Below are 18,208 nucleotides of genomic sequence, written 5' to 3'. Positions count from 1 at the left end.
AGCTGTCTGGTACACTAATAAATGGGCCAGGATCTGTGCAAAGCTCTTTTCTTGCAGAGTGATCTTAAGGCCTTTCTAAGCCCAAATTACCCCATAAAAAAGCTATACCCCATACTTAATTAATATATACGATGAGCAGGTAGGATTCATTTCTTGGAGTCATAGAGTGTCTGATCGATATAAACTGTCCCGTGAACATAAAGTAGTCCAACTGCCCAGTGAGGCAGCTAGAGTTGTTGCCATTTTGCAGATGTGGATACCGAGGCACAGGAAACAGTGGAGCCTTCCGCCCACAGTCACCAGCAAGAAAATGCAAAGCTGGGTTTGTGTGGTTCCAGAGCCCGAGCGCAACCAGCAGGGACATACTGAAAGGCCACCCCTCGAAGCCCCGCTCCTGGGCTCTTACGGAGCCTCCGAACCGGGAGTAAAGGCGAGCAGCGAGGAAAGCGAGATCAAAGCGTATGTAAATGAGGACCGCGGGCTGCCGGGAAACAACTACCGCGGCCGGCCTCCAGGGAAAGCCGGCGTCAGAGGCCCACTGCGCCTGCGCCCTCCTAGCCCTTCTCTCCGTCCCGCGCCTGCGCGAGACATAGCCCGAACCCACACAGGCCCAAGTTCGCCTAATGTACGCAGGCGCCCTGCTCTGAGTCCGCCTCCTCTCCATCCTTGCGCTTGCGCCCTAGCGCTCTCCGAGTCCATAGCTCGCTCTCCTACGTCAGTTCCTGTTTGTGGCGGGAGAAGGCGGTATTTCCGGCCAGAGGGTGGGAGGGGGCGGTAAGCGGGGGCCGGGGGGAGGGGGCGGGGGGGCCGCGCCTCGCGAGCCGTTGGGCCTGGCTCGGAGAAGGCGTTGCCGCTGCTGCCGCCGTTGCCGCCGCCAGGAAACACAGGGAGCGGGACCAAGCGCAGCGTGGCGATGGGCGGGAGGAGAGCCCCGCCGGAGAGGCTGGGCGGCCGCCGGTGACAGGTGAGTGCGCCAGCGCGTGTTTCCGAGCGCCCCCCCCCCCCGCGATGGTCGCGTCCGGACCCCCCGCGATGCCGCGCTGGGCCGTACCACCCGTGCCCGCCGGGCGGGGGCCGCGGTCCTCGAGCCCCCCCTTCCGGGACTGAGTGGGGGTGCCTGCGCGGGGGCGATAGGACTAGCCCTGCGGGGGCGGGGGCGGGGGCGGCGGGCCGTACCACTGAGGCCGGGGCGGGGGGGGGGGGCTGCCAAAGTGCGGGGACTGAACCACTGAAGGGTGGGGGGCTGAATCGGTGGGGCGGGAGGGCAGAGCGTGGCTGGTGTGCGGGAGCTGAGCCATGGAGGGGGCGCGCCTTACCTAGTGTAGGGGGCCGTCTCTCTCCGGGGCTGCGGGAGCCTTTCCTAGAGTGTGTTTAGAAAAGTGGGGGCATCTGGGGGGGGCCTGTCCCAAGTGTGGCCGGGAGAGCGCTGTCTGGGTTTTACCCCCGAGGGGTTGGGGGAGCCCTCCTTAGGATGGGGAGCAGCGCCGTATCAATGCAGAGGAGCCGGGCTGCGATGTGTGTACTGTCCTCGGGACGGCCCAGGTCCAAGTGGGTGCTGAGGGGAGTATTTTGGGAGGGCCGTAACGCCGAGTGAGGAGGGGCTGCCGCCGCCTGTGTTTTGGTGGGTGGGGCTTAGGGTTTACACTGGGCTGGAGGGGGAGGATCACCCTTTATTGGACTTTTTAATGACTTTGGGGGGGACCTGGCCGGTCCCCGGGAGTTCTGTCTACCCCAGACTCCTTTCACAGTCTTAAACCTTATTTGAAGGTGTGTGGGACGCCTCTGTGGACAATTCTTTCTTTCCAGGGCCGGGGGCGGGGGTGGGGAGTGGGTGGGTAGATGTCTTGGAAGCCACGGTCTGAAGTTTTCTGAGCTTTCTTCGGCTCCATATTAGTGCGGAAGGGGGTATCCAGCTTGGATTTGAGGAGCTGTGCCCCTGGACCTGCTTGTTAAGACTTGGGAGGGAGGAATGTTTAGAGGGACACCTCTCCACCAGGGCAAGGTGGCCCGGGACCTCTTGATCCTTGGGATTCTGAGGACCCCCTTTTCTCATTTAGAGGCTTCATGGGCTCAGCGATTCCTGTGCTGGAGCAACTGGGTCCTTCCGTGGGCTTCCTTTCAACTTTGTCCACTCTTCCCCTCTTAGAGAAGCATCAGGCATTCAGTCCTGGCCTCACCTCGGTTGGAGGTGGGTGCGAAGGGGCCGGGCACCAACAGACCACGGCAGGCACCTCCATCCTGGCCATGAGGCTGTTTGTGGCCCCCAGGTTAGCAGTCCAGCGGCCCATCATGTTTACGCTCCCACCAGGCGATAACAGTTGGCCTCACCATTAGGCAGCAGTGAGGCCGAGCGCTGTTTTCCCAGCTGTTCAGGCCAAGGGGACTGAGGCGGGGGTGCCCCTGGCCCAGCCCAACGGGGGAGGAAGGCTGCTCTGAAGGACTCGGGCAGTCACATCCCTGACGGATCTGGTTTCTTGTTGTGGTCTCTGGGTCGGGGCTTGGAGCAGCCAGTCCTAGACATGAGGCCACTGCCCCTGCTCCCCAGGCCAGTGTGTGACCTTGGCTTGCCCCGTAACCTTTGTCCTGGGTCTGGAGTTTCCGGAGGGCTGGCCACAGTCCCTCATTGACCCAGCTAACGTGGCTGGTGATGTGGTCAAAGGGGGCAGATAGTCGCTTCTGGTCCGCAGCATCGGTGTCCAAGCTTACTGCCTTCCGAGGGTTGTGGTTCCTGAAGAGGGAGGTCCCTGAGTCTCTGCGAGGCGGTGGTGACTGTAGAATTTTTCTTCACTAGGGGTTTGTTCCTCTGGTCTCCTCCTGCCAGCTTTTAGAGGGTTTGCCTGCTGGGGTTAACAGCAGCAATAAAAACAATAATCATGAGATTAATGGCTGACGTGTGTTGAGTGTGTGCTGTGCCACACACTATTCAGAATGGTTCACGTGGGTTAACTTGCTGAGTACTCACATCCTGGAGCCGTAGGTACTCTTGTCATGATGTCCGTTTTATAAGGGGAAACTGAGGCAGAGAGAAGGCAGATCATTTCCAGAGCTAGTGAATAGCCAGTGTTTATTTTTTTATTTTTTTTATTTTTTTAAAGATTTTATTTTTTCCTTTTTCTCCCCAAAGCCCCCCGGTACATAGTTGTGTATTCTTCGTTGTGGGTTCCTCTAGTTGTGGCATGTGGGATGCTGCCTCAGCGTGGTCTGACGAGCAGTGCCATGTCCGCACCCAGGATTCAAACCGACGAAACACTGGGCCGCCTGCAGCGGAGCACACGAACGTAACCACTCGGCCACGGGGCCAGCCCCAATAGCCAGTATTTATTGAACATGCACTGTATGTCAGGCACATGACAGGCCTTGTACACACCTGTCCTCATTTAAATCTCAAAACACACCTATGGGGTAGACATGGTTATGCCTGTTTTACAGAGGTAGGGAGAAGTGTGATACCCATTTTACAGATGAGAAAAGTGAGACACCTGCTGTGAAGTGAAATGATTTGCCTGCCATCTGCCAGCTGGAGTGGTAGAGCTGGCATGTGAACCCCTGACCCGGCTTGGCCTCAGAGCCACCCTGTCGTCGACGAGTAGCTGGAACAGTCGTTTAGTTGCCCCCATGTGGATATGGTGTTTCCGTCCATTTTGCAGTCACCGGTTGGGGCTCAGAGGAGGCGTGGCCTTGCCCTAGGTGTGTCAGACCCTAGGGGGCCAAGCTGGGGTTTGAACCCAGGTTGGCTTGCCCCTGGTGTCGCACATTCTTTGCTCACCAGGTCTCAAGCTGCAGTGGGTCTCTGTCACCTCAAAGACCCTGCCCTGCGCCTTGCCACCTGCGCCCTCCGGCAGTTCCTTTCCCTCATCCCCTGAGCCCAGGGCTGCTGGAAACACCTCTACCGGCAGCCGATCCAGCGGTTCTGGGCTTGTTGTTGAAATCTCGCCCCTTCTCAGAGTTGGACCAGGGTATCCTTGAACGTGGGGCAACGTGTGTACCGGGAACCAGGAGAGAACAGTAAGAGACACATGCAGGGGGTGACACAGCTACCAGGGGACCCGAGTTAGAGGTCCCTGCACAAGGATGGTGTAGCGGGCACGCGTGCCAGTTCTGGTGCTGTGTGACCTTGGGCCACAGTGTTCACCTCTGTCCAGTGATCTCAGAATGGCACCCACCTGGGGCTGTCGTGATGATTAAATGAGTTGATCCACAAGAAGCTCCTAGAACGGTGCCTGGCACTGAAGACGCTCAGTCGGCAGTCCAGAGAGCATCCATCCTCCCTCGCCCCCATCTAGGTCCTCTTGAGTGTAGGGTATCCAGCCCCTGACCTTGGCCGAACCGGGATCCAGGAGTCCGGTGCCCTGCCCTCTGACCTCTGTAGTGGTCAGTGTAGCTCTGCACTGAAGTGATTCAGAGCCCAGATTCAAATCCAGCCCCACCACTCGCTGGCTGTGTGACCTTAAGCAGGTTCTTCAACCCTTCTGAGCCCTTTTCCTCATTGGTATCATGGGATAATTCACACCTGATGAGTTGTAGAGACAGTTACAGGGGTTAGTTTGTAGAAAGCATTTATAGCTGCTGGCATAGCAGTAAGCCAGTGGTGAACGGTTCTTGTGCCCACCGTTGAAGAGTGCGGGTCGGTGGGGGTCCCTAAGGCTGTCTCAGCAGTTGATGTCCTCATTATTTCTGCTAGGGTTTTGAAGGCCCTTCCCAGGTTACAGAGCCTTGTCGGATAACACTGGGTGGAGGGCAGGGCCCAAATTAGCATCTCCATTTTCCAGACAAGGAAACAGAGGTTCTGGGGGGCTCGGAACGGGAGGGACATAGAACCAAATAACAACTGGCAGATGCAGCGCCCAGGCCCCCTCCCTCTCCCATGCGGCTGCTGCCCGGAGCCCCTCCAAGGTCGCTGTTCCAGCTCCTTTCCAGATGTCAGGCTCTGCTAACCCCCTTCCTCTAGTGCAGGGCCCCCGGAGTGGCGGGAGGGGCCTTGACCTTGGTGGGGATCAGCGCTTTTGAAGGCTGGGGGCGGAAAGGTGGGCAAGAGCAGGGAGAGGAACCGAATTGCTGGTGGGAGGCCGGTCGACTGCGCAGGGCCTCGGGGGCCTGGGCGAGACGTGTGGATTAGATCCGAAGGCGTTGTGGAGCTGGGGAATGGTTTCCCTTTGTCCACCGCCATTTATTGAGCACCTACTGCATGCCTGGCATGGCCTCAGTTGCTGGGGTACAGCGGTGCCCTTAACAAAGGCTCTACCCCCATGGAGCTGAGGGACCATCCCTAAAGTGGGTCTGTAAACAAGGGGCAGGTTACAGGGAGGCGCCAGGCGGCGAATTGAAATCAGGTGTGACGGGCCTTCTTCAGCCAGGCCCTCCAAGGGCCTCTGAGCTGGTCCCAGGTTGCGGAGGTGAGGCAGTCACGTGGGGCAGCGGGAGAAGGGCTCGCCTTGGGGCGTGGGGGGGACCTCAGTGCAGAAGTGGCAGGGAGGACAGAGCTGGGTGAGGCGCGGGGGCAGGCCGTGTGCGCTGGGGCCGGGTGAGTAGGGAGGGGAGGGGAGAGGAGGGGAGGGGAGGGGGCCGAGATGCGGGCAGTGGGGGGCTCGTCACGCAGCTTGGGGGGATGCAGCTCGGGGGACGGGGGATGCCGTGAGTAGGCGTTTGGTGGGATATAGGGTGGTGGAAGGTGCCTCTTGCCCTAAGCGAGGTTCTCAGGCTGCTGCCTGGGGTGGAGGTAGGTTCCAGAGCCGGTCAGGGAGTTTCACATGCCTCCCACTTCCCCCTTGAGTAGAGTCACTGCCCTAGAAACAGCCAGGCCCGCTGGTCGCCTCCCTGCTCTGTGGTTTTCACACCGCATTCCCCAGGGCCCAGGGCTGTTCCCTTTAGGGACAGACTGGGGGGGGGGGGTGGTTGGTTCAGTGGGCAGATTTTCTGCCCACCCGGCCCCACCCCAAACAGCTGGGCTAATATCAAATAACAACGCAGAACAACAGCCATACCTGATAAAAGCCAGACTTGCTGACTGTGCCCTTCTCTCCGCTCCTGGGCTGGAGGTCCTGCAACATTCTTGGGGCCGCTCTCGAACTTGGAAGACCAGGCCCTGTGGGTCTACCGTCTGGTGGAGACAGGCCCCCAGCCATCACATCTGTGATGGTGATCGGTGTAACAAAGGCAGAGTGAACGGGGGTAGAGGAAAGAGCATGGGGAGAGTTTTATATTTTAGCGGAGATGATCAGGGAGGCCCTCCTGGAGGAGGTGATGTGTAGATAGGGACTGGAGTGCCGTGAAGGGGTCACGGAGGACCTGAGTGAAGACCCTTCGGTCTCAGAAGGAATCGGCTTGGATTTCCACATCACAATGGTGATATCTGAGGCCTGGGGAGCCCCCAACTAGGAAGCGTTGGGGATGGGCTGTGAATTTGGGCATTGTGACTCCACAGTCCGCCCTGCAGGCGGAGGTGCTTGGTAAGCGCAGGTGAGGGCGGCTTCTGATTCCGCACCTGAGCCTGGCACCTCCCTCGTAGTGCACTGAGCAGGGGCTTGGCCATGGTTTTCCCCAGGCTCCTTCTGGGGTGTCTTCCTAGAAGGAGTGGAGCCCCCTCAGAGCAAACCTGCCGTTTCCAGAAATCCCCGGGGATGGGGGGATAGAAAGGAGTGTCTTGCGCAGTGGATCTCTAAGCCTCTGGGGGACGCAAGGCCACCCCTCCCTGGGCCTCTCCGCCTTCCCAGAGCTCTCAGTGAAAGGCTCTCCACCACCAGGCCCCTGGGCTGTACGGTGGGGTGGCTCCGTGGCAGGCTCCTCTGGACAGCCAGCCAAGCAGCGAGAGGCCCAGCTCAGGGAGACAGCCCTGGGAGCAGGACCAGCAGGGAGGGAGGGCGGGAGCGGGCGTGGGAGGGGCAGCGGGGTGCGAGCTCGGCCTGGCCCCCAAGGGGGCAGGACCCACCGCCAGCTCAGCACCCATGGCAGGCCTCGGCTGTGCTGGGTGCGTGGAGCAGGGCACAGCAGGCCAGGGCTGGCCAAGGGGAGACTACATGTCAGAGGTCCCTGCAGGAAGTTCCTCGAGCCCCGCCGTCCTGCCCAGGAAGCTCGTCTGCAGATGTTGTTTCTAAGGGTGAGGCCAGAAATCCAAGCCTTTCTTGGTTTGCCACCTCGTGGGCCCTTTCCGAATAGACTGGGGTGCTCCCTCTGCTTTGCTCCCCTTCCCAGCCTGGTTTCAAGGCCTTCAGGGTCTGGGGGTGGTTGCATAGTGGTCCGGGCTGGGGGCAGCAGACCTGGGTGTGAACTGTGCTCCTGGCTTCTCCTTGGTTGCTGTGTAACCCTGGGGGCCTCATTTCATCACTCTGAGATGCATTTTGCTCTGCTGAAAATGGTAACATCCCCGCCATTTGGGATCGTTGAGAGGATTCAGGGAGCTAATGTCTTAGCGAGTGCTGGGCCTGGGCCTCCTGAGAAGGTGCTCGATGGATCTGAGCTGCTGCTGCTGGAGATTGTCAGGATGGGCACCTGAGAGCAGAGCAGGGGCTCTGGGTGCAGCCAGCCTGGGCTTGCTGGGTGGCAGAGTGGGTTTGCATTTGGAGCCTTGGGAGGGAGTGGAGGGCCCATTAGCTGAGGTCCCCCTGCAGAGGGCTCCAGATGGGAGTATCCATCACGCCCATCGCTGAGCCCCTGCTCGGCCAGAGGGCACTCCATGCGTGTGAGCTAGGACACACAGCAGCCTGTGAGGTGGGTGGTGGTATCACCCCCATTTTGTTGATGGGAAACCGAGGCACAGAAAGCCCATGACCACCAGAGCGGCCTCTCTGTGTCGGGCCCACCCCGAGGCCCTGCGTGCCTGTGCTCGGCACTCCTGACCGCAGCCCGGGAGCTGGGCACAGCCGCTCTGCCATTGCACAAGTGAGGACACGAAGGCCCAAGGAGGTCATGGGATTTGCTGAAAATCAGTGTTAGTAGGTGACAGGCATGAAATTTGAACCCAGCCCTCCGTGGGGTGGAGTCTGCCTTTGTAAGGCCGGCTCTTCCTCTGACCAGGGCCACGGCCCCGCTTACTGGGGTCTTGTGATTGCTCTGTTACTTTCTCGTCTGCTGGCCGGGGCTGGCACAGTGTCGGCTTCAGTCGCCCTGGAAGAGTGGATTAGCTCCATTCGATGCCTGCCGGGGAGATGGGGTGCGGCCGCGTCTCTCCACCCCGATGCCCAGGGATCCCTGCCTGGGGCCTGACTCCTCGCTGGCCTATGGAGCCAGCCCTTGGCTCTTTGTGGGCATTTGTGTCTTCCAGTCTCTCACCAGATAATTTGTGGAGGACCTACTGTGTGCCGCGTGCCGTTCTGGACACCAGGGAGCAGCACCTGGTCTAGTGGAGGAGGGGGAGAAAGTAGCCTGTGCCCTGTGAGTGCCGGTGTGGCCGAGGAGGGGATCGGCCTGCAGCTGGACTTGGCGGGAGTGGGGCCTGGGGAGGGCACCCGAGGCGAGGCGTTCGGGCAGGGACGTGAAAGCCCCAAGGAATGGGCCTGGTGGGTACATCCAGGTCAGGCCCTCAGGTGGGAGGTACCTCCATGTGGTGGTGACACTCAGAGCAGGCCACTGTGGCTGGAGCTGGGGAGTGGGGGGGAATGAGGAGGGTGGCAGGGCCCAGGGCCCGCAGGCAGGTCTGGGGTGCCTAGGGCCGTGCTTCTCAAACTGGTGTCCAGAGACCTGGAGGTTGGGGGGGGTGAGGGTAGGTGTCGAGCCTGTGTTTGGGGTCATGTGTGTGAGTTGTCTACTTTTTGTAGCTGTGTGTTTCCATTTAGATGGTATTTTCAAAAACTTAATAGAGGCATGTCATGAATCCTCTGGATGATTCCTTTTAACCGACTAGCGACAGGATTAATGTAGCTGCCATTTCCAAGCTCTGACTTGGGGAGGTTCAGGCTGGCCCTTGACGTGGGAGTTCGCCTTTGTGTAGTTGCTGCCTGTCTTCCAAAGATACTGGCCTCCTCCTCCCCAGCTGTGCTGGAAAGACGTCTCATTGGGTTCCCATGACCACCCTGGGTTGTCAAAAGAAAGCATGTTTTGGAATAACATATGCTCGATCAGGTTGATACTAAGATGTAATTTTATAGACGAGGATGCTGAGGTGCAGAGAAACGGCCCGCGCAGCCTGGATGTGTGGTCAGGATTGGGGTCGCCCAGGGCTCCAGCTGCAGGTGTGGACCCCCGAGCCCTGCTCCAGCTCTCTGGGCTGAGTGGCTAAGGGCTCAGAGCGCTGGGGTCATGTGGCAGCTTCTCCTCGAGCTGGGACGACCTGTGAGCATCTGTGGTGGCCCACCCCTCCTCCTGCCTTCAGGCTCCCGGGCTTCCTTAGCAGAGGTTCTCTGGAGCTGTACCCCCAGTATGCTAGCCATGTGTGGCTATTTAAATTCTGATTAATTAAAATTAAATGAAAGTACAAATTCAGCTCCATCGTTCGAGAAAGTTCTGTTGGCTGGATCAGCCATCTCCTGCACTCAGCCGCTGTGTGATCTTGGGCTCATGATTCATTCTCCGTGGGTCTCAGCGTCCTCTTCTGGAGAATGGGATAGTGATAGCATCTATGTCTAGAGTTGCTGTGAGGATTAATGTTAATCCAGGCGTGGCCTGTTGTCAGCACTCAATAAGTGTTAGCCATGGTCGGGACCCTGCCTCTGTGCTCCTAGGTGCCCTCAGGATGAGACGGGGCTTCATCCCATCAGGCCGTGCCGCGGAGCTCCTGGCCAGGGAGACGGGCAGAGGATGATGGTGCGGAGGAAGGCCTGTGAGGGAGGAAGCCCTCAGCCAGACTGGAGGGCCCTCATGTGTGCGCACGTCCTGGTGTGTGCAGCCCAGGTCTGCAGGGCGTCAGGGATGCTGGGCTGGGGGAGGGGCTGTGGCTCTTGGGAGCAAGGGCAGAGGGGCGTGGCAGAGGCTCAAGGTGGGACCGCATGATCGTCTCCTCCACTGTGTCCCACTGCCTGGCCTTAGGTACTCAGTGACTCCTTCCCATCCTCAGTTTCCCCATCCGTAAAGTGTGAGTTCTCGTGGTCCCCAAGTGAGCCAGATGGTGGGAGTGTATGCCGCATCCCCATCCCCCCACAAGCCGACAGTTCCCCGTCTTTCTCCGAGAAGTAGCCACAGCCCTTACAGGGACCTCCCAGGCCCTGCCCAGCCAGGGGGCCCGCTTCCTCCTCAGCCACGGGGCCTCGCTCCCCTCCGTCACCTCCTGACCATCCCACACCGGCCAGCCCTCGCTCTTCCTCAGCCTGGAGCCCTCTCCCCAGGTCTCTCCGTGGCCCCCTCATCTCTCAGGTTTCTGCCCAGCTTCCCCCATGTCGCTGAGCCCTCCTCTGACCCCCCTGTGTGAAAGCGAAACCCTCGCCCCCTCCCACACGCTGAGTCCTCCGTATGCTGCTTTTCTCCATAACATTGTCGCCTTCTGATGTACTCTGTAATTTGCCGGCTTATTTAACTCAGTCATTTTAATGTCTGTCCGCGCTCCCCCGCCCCGCCCCCTATAAACCCCCAGGGCAGGGAGTTCTGTTTTGGTCCCTGCTGCCTCCTTGGCGACCCAGCAGCGCTGACACAGCGTGGCGGCCATATTTGTGGAATGAATGAATGCAGGCTTTTTGTTTCACCTTTGCTTGGCGGAACTAGGAGCTGCGGTTCTGTTAGCCACCCCCACCCTGAATTAGTGAAGGCTCTGGGCCTGGCCTGTGCTGGGTGGGGCTGGGGACACAGCGAGGACCAGGCCAGACTTTGAGCAGCTCCCAGTCCTGTGGGGAGGCACTCTCACCCAGGTCATTGTGCAGGTGACTGAGCACAGTAGAGGGGGGTGTTGTGAGAGGACAGGAGGGCCGAGCTCTGAGGGTCTGTGACATGCTGTGGGGCAGGGGACAGTCAGGGCAGGCTTCCCCAAGGAAGTAAGGATTTAGCAGGTGAAGATAGGTGAGCAGGGAGCCAGGCAGGGGACTGGCATGTGCAAAGGCCCTGGGGTGAGAGAAAGGAGGAGTGTTGAGGGACTGAGAGAAGGGGCAAGTGTGTGTGGTGGGGTTGCTGGCCAATGAGGCTGGAGAACAGGCAGGGGTCACCTTAGGTGGACACTTGGAGCCTCCATGAGGCCTTGGCCGTGATCCCTGAGCCAAGGAGGGACAGTCAGAGCTGTGTTTGGACAGTCCCTCTGGCTGTGGCCAGGCAGGCACGGCCTTTGCCGTGATTTCTGTGGGGGCTGTAAGGCCCTGCGTGGCAAGGGAGGGGGAAGGTGTGGGGGGCGGCGGGGAAGAGAAGGAGGTCTGCTCTGGTACTTTGTCGCCTCCCAGGATCTTTGGCAGCCTGCCCACATCTTCAGCCTGCCTCCAGCCCTGCCTGCTCCCAGGAGACAGATGGGGTACCCGGGGGGAGTGTGGCCTTTAAGAGAGGAAAAGTATCTTTAATGCCACTTTCCTACCAAGGAGGTGGAATAGGTAAAAATCGACGTGTTACAGAAATGTAGCACGTAGGAAGTGAGGGTCCCCATGTCCCCACCGAGCAGAGGAAGTAACGCCACCTGACAGGTGTGGAGCAGCTGCTGTACTGGCTCTCTCCCAAGGGCTGTCTGTGGATTAACTCATTTGGTTCTCACGACAGCCTTGGAGGGACCTTCTGTTTTCTCTCTAATACCTGGGTGAGGAGACCGAGGTGAGGAAGGGGGAAGTGGCTCGCCCAGCGCCACACAGCAGCTGGCTGGGCTGAGGTTGGCATGCCTGTGCTTCCCTAGGCCACCTTGACTCCTCAGCCATTATGCGGCCTCTCTGGGCCCTTTGGCACAATTCCTCCTATGCATGTGGCGCTTAGACAGGTGCCTCCTCACGCCTTCCGCCTAAGAGGCCATCCCCCGTGAGGTCCGTTGTTGCGTGTGGAATTGCTTTTCTGAAAAGGATGCTGTTGGTGAGACTTACACATGGGTTGTGAGCTGCCTGTCGATCTCGGTCGTGTCAGCCTGTGAAGAAATAAGCGTGTCAGAATTGGCCACGTGGTGCGTGCTGGTGTGCGTGTCAGAGAAGGGGTCGGCCCGGGTGTTCTGTTGTGCCGTGAGCACAGTGAAGGCCGGCAGGCAGTGTCGGCCCGCGGAGGCTGGATCTGGCACGGAGGATGGCTGTGGCGTGTCTGTCGGGTGGACGGACCCTCAGTCAGGGCGGGACGCTGTGCTGAGCCCATCCCACTGCACAGAGAGGGAAACTGAGACGGGGGGAGGCTGTAAAGTCGGGGAGCAGGGACCCGAATCCAGGTCTGCCTGCCTCTGGAGGCCGTGTGGGGCGGTGTGGTGGCGAGGCCAGGCTGCCTGGGGCCCCAGCCCAGCTCCGTACCTCCTGATCGGGTGACTGGGGCAAGCCATTTCACTTTGTGACTTAGTTTCTTCCTTACAGTGGAGAGGGTGAAGGCGCCTGGGGTCGCCGTGAGGGTGAATTCGCCTGTGCAGAGCGCTTAGGTGTGCCTGGCGGGTGCTGGGGCCACGTGGGTGTTCCCTCCTCTTAGTCCTGTCACCGCGTTAGCCAGGACTGCAATGCCAGACCCCTACTGTGGGCATGTGGGTTGCTCCCAGGGTTTCACTGTTCCAGCCATAATACCCTCAGAACGGCGGTTCTCAACCTGGGGGTGGCTTTGCCCCCAGGGGACACTTTTGATACTCACCTTGGTGGGGAGGATGTGCTGTTGGCTTGAGCAGTAGCGACCAGGGATGCGGCTAAGCCTCCTCCCGTGTGCAGAGCAGCCTCCATGACGAGAATCACGCACCCCAGGTAGCTCGGGTCTGAGGCTGAGGCCCAGCACTTGGAAGCTCCGCGCCCAGCAGAAGGTTTCCTGCAGGAGAGCATCCTCCGAGGACACGCGTTTCCACTGTCCGTGTCGCTGAGGTGCCTCCCACGACGCCAGCCTGAGGGGGCTGGTGCCTTCCGCCCACCCCAGCGCCCTTTCTCCCACACTCCCACTGGCAGGTGCTGCCTGTGCAACGGCGGGGTCCTGTCGCTTTTGACTTTGTCTCCTGAGCATGTCCTGCTGTAGGAGCTGTAGGTAAGGTGCAGATTACAGGGCAGGTGACAGAGGCTCCGGGGGGGTCGCAGTGCCAGAAGCCCCCCCCCCCCCGCCACGTCTGCCTTTACCAGACTTATCCTGTCTGTGCTGTCTGGCACCAAAGCCAGGTCAGGGATGGGGGCGAGAGAGGAAGAACCTGAGCATTGGGAGGAAGGGATTTGACTGGGAGCCTGCCGTGGGCACAGGGCTTCACTCCGTACACACTTATGAAGTGCTCCCTGTGTACCCAGCACAGTGCAGTCCTCCGAGGACCTGCAATGCCCTGCCCTTAGCAGGCTGACACCATAGTGGGGAGAGATCGACAATAAACTGGTAAATAAGTAAGTGTGTAATAACGTCAGTGACAAGCGCTCTTGGAGAATGTAAGAAACATAAAGAGTGAGGGGAGGTAGAGTGGGTGCACCTTTGTCTACAGAGGTTAGGAAGGCTTCTCAGAGAAAGTGACATGTGAGCAGAGGCTGAAGGAAGTGGGGTGGGCCCTGAGGATATCTGGAGAAGAGCACTCCTGATTCAAGGGGCAGCATGTGCAAGGGCCCTGAGGTAGCTGTGTCCCAGTATGATAGAGGCACCACTGACGTAGAGTGTGTTTGGAGGAGTAAAGTGGGGACGGTTCAGATTTTGTAGGATCCTGGGGCTCCTTTAAGGACTTTGCCTTTTACTCCTGGTGAGGTGGGCACACGGGAGGGTTTGAGCAGAGGGGGAATGGGATCTGACTCAGGTGGTCACGGGGTCCCGACTGTAGGAGGGGTGAGGACAGAAGCACTGGAACTCCTCGAGGCCTCACAACCCTCTAAGTGGCAGGAACCACCGTGACCCAAATTTTACAGATGAGGAAACAGGTTTGGAAGGACCCTCCCCAGGCCCCAGTCCATTCCAGGGCTGCCCGCTAGGACGAGACAGTCATCTGAGGGCCTCTCTCTGCCTGGCCCTGCGTCGTCCTGTCAGTCTCTCGTGGATCTGATCCCAGCACTGGGAGATGGAGCCTCTGGGGGAGCCATGGTTCCAAAACCATTGAAAAACAAGACCCACGAGTCAGGCAGATAGAAATAAGAGTGTCTTAAACAATTTTTAAATAATGTATTAGAGTGTTTGAGAGGTCAGGATAGGGTAAGTCAAGTGACACTCGTGTACTCAGCAGCTATTTTAGGAAATAAACCTTGCGAGGGTAGTCAGAGCCCTGTTGGGGACCCCTCTCCGATCGCCTCCCCACTTCCTGCTCAGAGCTGGCTGCTGAGGGCGGTCATTTTTGTTCCCGTCCTGTTCTCTTCCGTGCAGGGTCAGGCGCACCCCAGGGTCTGCCCCCAGCTCCCTCCGTGCCGCCCGCTCCCTCCTGGGTGCACGTCCCTGCTTCAGCTCATCGCTGAACGGCGCGGCACGGCAGGGCACACGAGGGTCTCACTCGCCTGCGGCCACACGGCCAAGAGGCTGCAGAGCACTGCGGGGTTGAAGTTCGGATCCTCCAGACCGCAGGGTCGTCGTCCTCCGTCATTGGCGAGCTGGCCTTCTTGCGGGGAAGACCCAGGCAGGCCAGCCTTGGGGGTGGGATGGGGTGGGGAAAGGCCCGGAAGCCAGGAGGCTTGATGTTGGCTCCCCTCTGTCCTCAGGACTCCCAGACCTGTGTTGTTTTTCATTGTTGCTTCTTTGGTCATAAAATACAGAAAACTGTTCAGCGCGTTTTATATGGTACAGGATAACGAGTCACTGTGAGACCAGGCCCTGTGTAATCGCGGTAGAACACCCTTGGTCCCCAAAACCCTCGCAGAAAGGCGGCCCTAAACACACAAGGCCCGGCGCCCGTCCTGAAGGGGCTGTGAGTGGCCTCTTTCCGGCTGTGCCACCGCGCCTCTGGCTCTGCCGCTCAGTGTGCTGTGCTCACACGTCCTCCCTGTCGTGTACGTCACTAGTTGGGTCCTTCCTATTGTGAGCAGTGCCCCACGGGAGGCATTCACCTGTTTGTTTATCCGCTGTCCTGTCGGTGGACACCTGGTCTGTTTCCAGTTTGGAGGTTACTGTGAGTGTTGCTGCTGAACATTCTAGTACGTGTCTTTTGGTAAACAAATAGACATGTTTCTTTTGGGGGGCTGTGGAATTGCTGGGTCATGGGATAGGCATGTGTTGGGTGTTAATTCTTAACTGTCAAATAGTTTTCCATAGAGGGTGAACCATTTTATGCTCCCACCAGTGGCGAGTCCTTTACGTCCTTGTCGACATTTGGCCGTATCAGTTTTAAAAATTTCAGCCCAGTCCAGTGGCGCAGCGGTTAAGTTCTCATGTTCCGCTTCGGCGGCCCAGGGTTTGCCGATTCGGATCCCGGGTGTGGACATGGCACCGCTTGTCAAGCCATGCTGTGGCAGGCATCCCACATATAAAGTAGAGGAAGATGGGCACGGATGTTAGCTCAGGGCCAGTCTTCCTCAGCAAAAAAGAGGAGGATTGGTGGCAGAGTTAGCTCAGGGCTACACTTCCTCCAAAAAAAAAAAAAAAAGAAAAGAAAGAAAAAATTTCAGCCATCCTGGTGGGTGGTTTTAATTTGCATTTCCTCATAACTAATGAGAGTGCGTGTGTTTCTTGGTTGTGTAGCTGTCCTCTCCCATGAGGTACTCTTGCTCTTTTCACTTTGCCTGCCAAGTGGGTCACCTCTAGCCTTTAGCTGCAGCTCTGGCCCCGGCCCTCAGCACACCCAGCCCCGGCCCTCAGCACACCCAGCCCCGGACACCCTAGGAAGCAGCGAGTGGGGCTGGGGCCGTGCGGGTACTCCCCGCGTGGGGTGTGCTGCCTGTGGGCAGGCGGCCAGGGCAGGCCCCTGCATGCTGCCACCCGGCTTCCAGAGGCTGGTCTCTGTCCTCCCGCCTGGGCGTCCTCCGTCGGCAGCTCCCCGGGGAGCAGGCCATCCTCTTGGCTACAGTGCCTGTGTTTCATCACCTCGGGACTGCGTCACGGACACCCCGCTGAGGCGCCACCCTCAGTGGGAGGACGGGACAGGATCCTGGCAGGACACGAGGGATCCTCCACTTCCTCCCGCTGCCCTCGCACAAGCTTCTGCTGGCCTCTGAGTCGCTGAAATGAGCATGTAACCAGCAGCTCTGTGTACCGAGCAGTGGCCAGGGCCCCGCCACTCAGCTGGGAGACCCGAGGTAAATGGCGTCCCCTCTCTGAGCCTCTCCCCGCCCCGGGCATGGTCACAGCCCCTCCGTGGGGTGGTTGGGAGTGTTCTGGAGACTGCGCGGGGGCTCCGGCACCTTCTCCAGGCCCCTGGCTGGCGGTGGCTCTTGGACTCTGCATCCCTGACTGCTCTCGGCCGCACCTGGCTGCCTTCACTTCTCTCTTTCTGATCGTGGCAGCCACATGTTTGGGTGTCCACTGGGAGCCAGGCAGGAGGCCAAACGTCTGCACACAGTGGGTGCTTTAGCGCTGCTGCTGAATCGCGGAGGCTTGGAGAGGTGAGGTTGCCAGGCCGGGCAGGAGAAGGGAGCGGGGAGCTGAGGTTGGACCCTGGCCCCGTCCTTTCCTTTCACATCCGCCCTTCCTTTGACCTCGCGTTCTCCATGCCAGCCGTTGGGGCACTATCCCGAGCTGAGCTCCGACCGACGGGGCAGGTGCGGCATCGGCCCCTGTGCAGAGGAGGAATTCCCAGCTCCCCCGCAGCCTCCAGGCCCTGGGGTTCTCCCGCCCACCTCTCCTGGCTCCCAGCCCTTCGCCACAGCGGCCCCTTGGCAGTCTCAGGCTCCTTCCTGCCTCAGAGGCTTACACTTGCTGTTCCCCTGCCTGCAGTTCTTTTCCCCCCATGTCGGCATGGCTCCCTCCCTGCTCCCGTCTGCCCACACCACGTGCTAACAGCTCCCGTGCTGCCGTCCATTTCCCCAGCTTGCTTTTTCTCCCCAGTGCCTCTCCACCTCCTGATGTTGCTGTCTGGCCTTGTGACTGTCTGCCTCCCCCACCGGGATGGGAGCTTCGTGAAGGCAGGGCCGTGTCTCACTGACACCCTGTCTCTGGGCCCCAGGCTAGTGTCTGGAGCTTAGGACACACTCAGAAAAGCCGGTGGCCTGAGTAGACTCTGGCAGTGTCTCCGTGGCTGTGTCTGGTCCTGGGGCTCCGCTGGGGACACCTGGGGTCGTTCATCGTATACTTAACAGACATCGGGTGCTGTGCTGGTCTCCTGAGGTGACACTTGGAGGTGTGGGGGGAATTGGCCAAGGACGTGCACAGAGCGTACCCTCTGAGCTCAGGAAGGCTTCCTGGAGGAGGCATTGGTTCAGCTGAGGCCTCAAGGAGGAGGGAGAGCTCCCAGAAGGTATAGAGATGGAGGCCAGAGGGAAGGGCCTGAGTGACAGAAGCCTGGCAGAGAGTAGGGGTGGGGAGGGGGGTGCTGGAGAGGTGGGTTGTGCCAGGTGCCATCATTGTCATGCCGTTAGCCTTTCTCGAGGGCTTTCCAGGTGCCTCTTGGCTCAGGCGGGGCCTTCTGTGTTCTGAGTGCACTGGGGAGCCACAGAAGGGATTTGAATGGGGAGGGCCAGGGCCAGGTGTAGATGGGGTGCAGGGGTTGAGAGCAGAGGCTGGGAGCCCAGGGAGAAGGCCGGTGAGGGACACGGTTGGGGGGCAGGGGTAGGGGCTGTGGAAGCCTGCCAGGCTGAGCAGGGGCGGGAGGCAGCTGGAAGGGAGGTCGGCGGAGGCCGGGTTCGAGGGGCTTTGAGTCCCAAGCCGGGAAGCCTGGCTCTTTCCCGGGGCCCGAGGGCATCCACGGAAGGGTTTGGAGTAGGAGACAGACTGGGTTGGGTTTGAGAGTCCCTCTAGCTGCTGAAAGGGGGACACCTTGGAGGGGGGAGGCCAGGGAGGAGGCGGGATGGGACCCTTGTTGGGGAGGACAGTGCGGCACCTGAGCCAGGCCTAGGGAGGGTGGGAGGAGGAGGGTGGGGAGCCTGGTCACCTTAGAGGTTGAAGCTCAGACTGGCGGGATACTTAGGAGCAGGTTTCTGGCGGTCCTGGGGTTCGGTCCGTGGGGTGTGAGCCCCCTGGGGCGCCGGTCTTACCTGGTGGGGACGGAGCCCCTGTCATTGCTCCGGGCCCTGCCTTTGCAGCTCAGAGTGCAGGCCGTGGGTCCTCAGCCCGCCGGCTCCTTCCCCGTCCCTGTCCATCTTGTCTTTCCTCCGCCGCCTCCCACCCCCCTCCCTTC

The 18,208-nt window shown here is 59.8% G+C and overlaps 1 protein-coding gene and 1 long non-coding RNA gene across 7 annotated transcripts in view; one reads left to right on the top strand and one right to left on the bottom strand.

Annotated features, from left to right (window-relative positions):
* The first annotated feature begins 724 nt into the window (after nt 1-724).
* The window catches only part of AKT2 (AKT serine/threonine kinase 2), a 47,776-nt gene continuing 30,292 nt past the window's right edge, over nt 725-18,208 (top strand). For 2 of the 6 annotated variants that reach the window (XM_070224424.1, XM_070224423.1), the window contains exons 1-2: nt 15,619-16,172; nt 16,380-16,478. The gene's annotated coding sequence lies outside the window, so the exon portion shown is untranslated. Of the gene's footprint in view, nt 965-6,909; nt 7,094-15,442; nt 16,173-16,379; nt 16,479-18,208 lie in introns of those variants that run through there. The other 4 variants (XM_070224425.1, XM_023649744.2, XM_070224426.1 and 1 more) reach the window with 4 other exon arrangements.
* LOC138915918 (uncharacterized) lies at nt 14,096-18,193 on the bottom strand. The gene is made up of 2 exons (XR_011422382.1): nt 18,066-18,193; nt 14,096-15,503 (listed from the first exon to the last, which is right to left on the bottom strand). It is a non-coding gene; the product is annotated as an uncharacterized lncRNA (long non-coding RNA).

This window comes from Equus caballus, chromosome 10 (assembly GCF_041296265.1).
Source record: "Equus caballus isolate H_3958 breed thoroughbred chromosome 10, TB-T2T, whole genome shotgun sequence".
NCBI lineage: Eukaryota > Metazoa > Chordata > Mammalia > Perissodactyla > Equidae > Equus > Equus caballus.
Note: the sequence above shows the minus strand (reverse complement) of the source record. Positions and strands in the feature narration are given on the sequence as shown.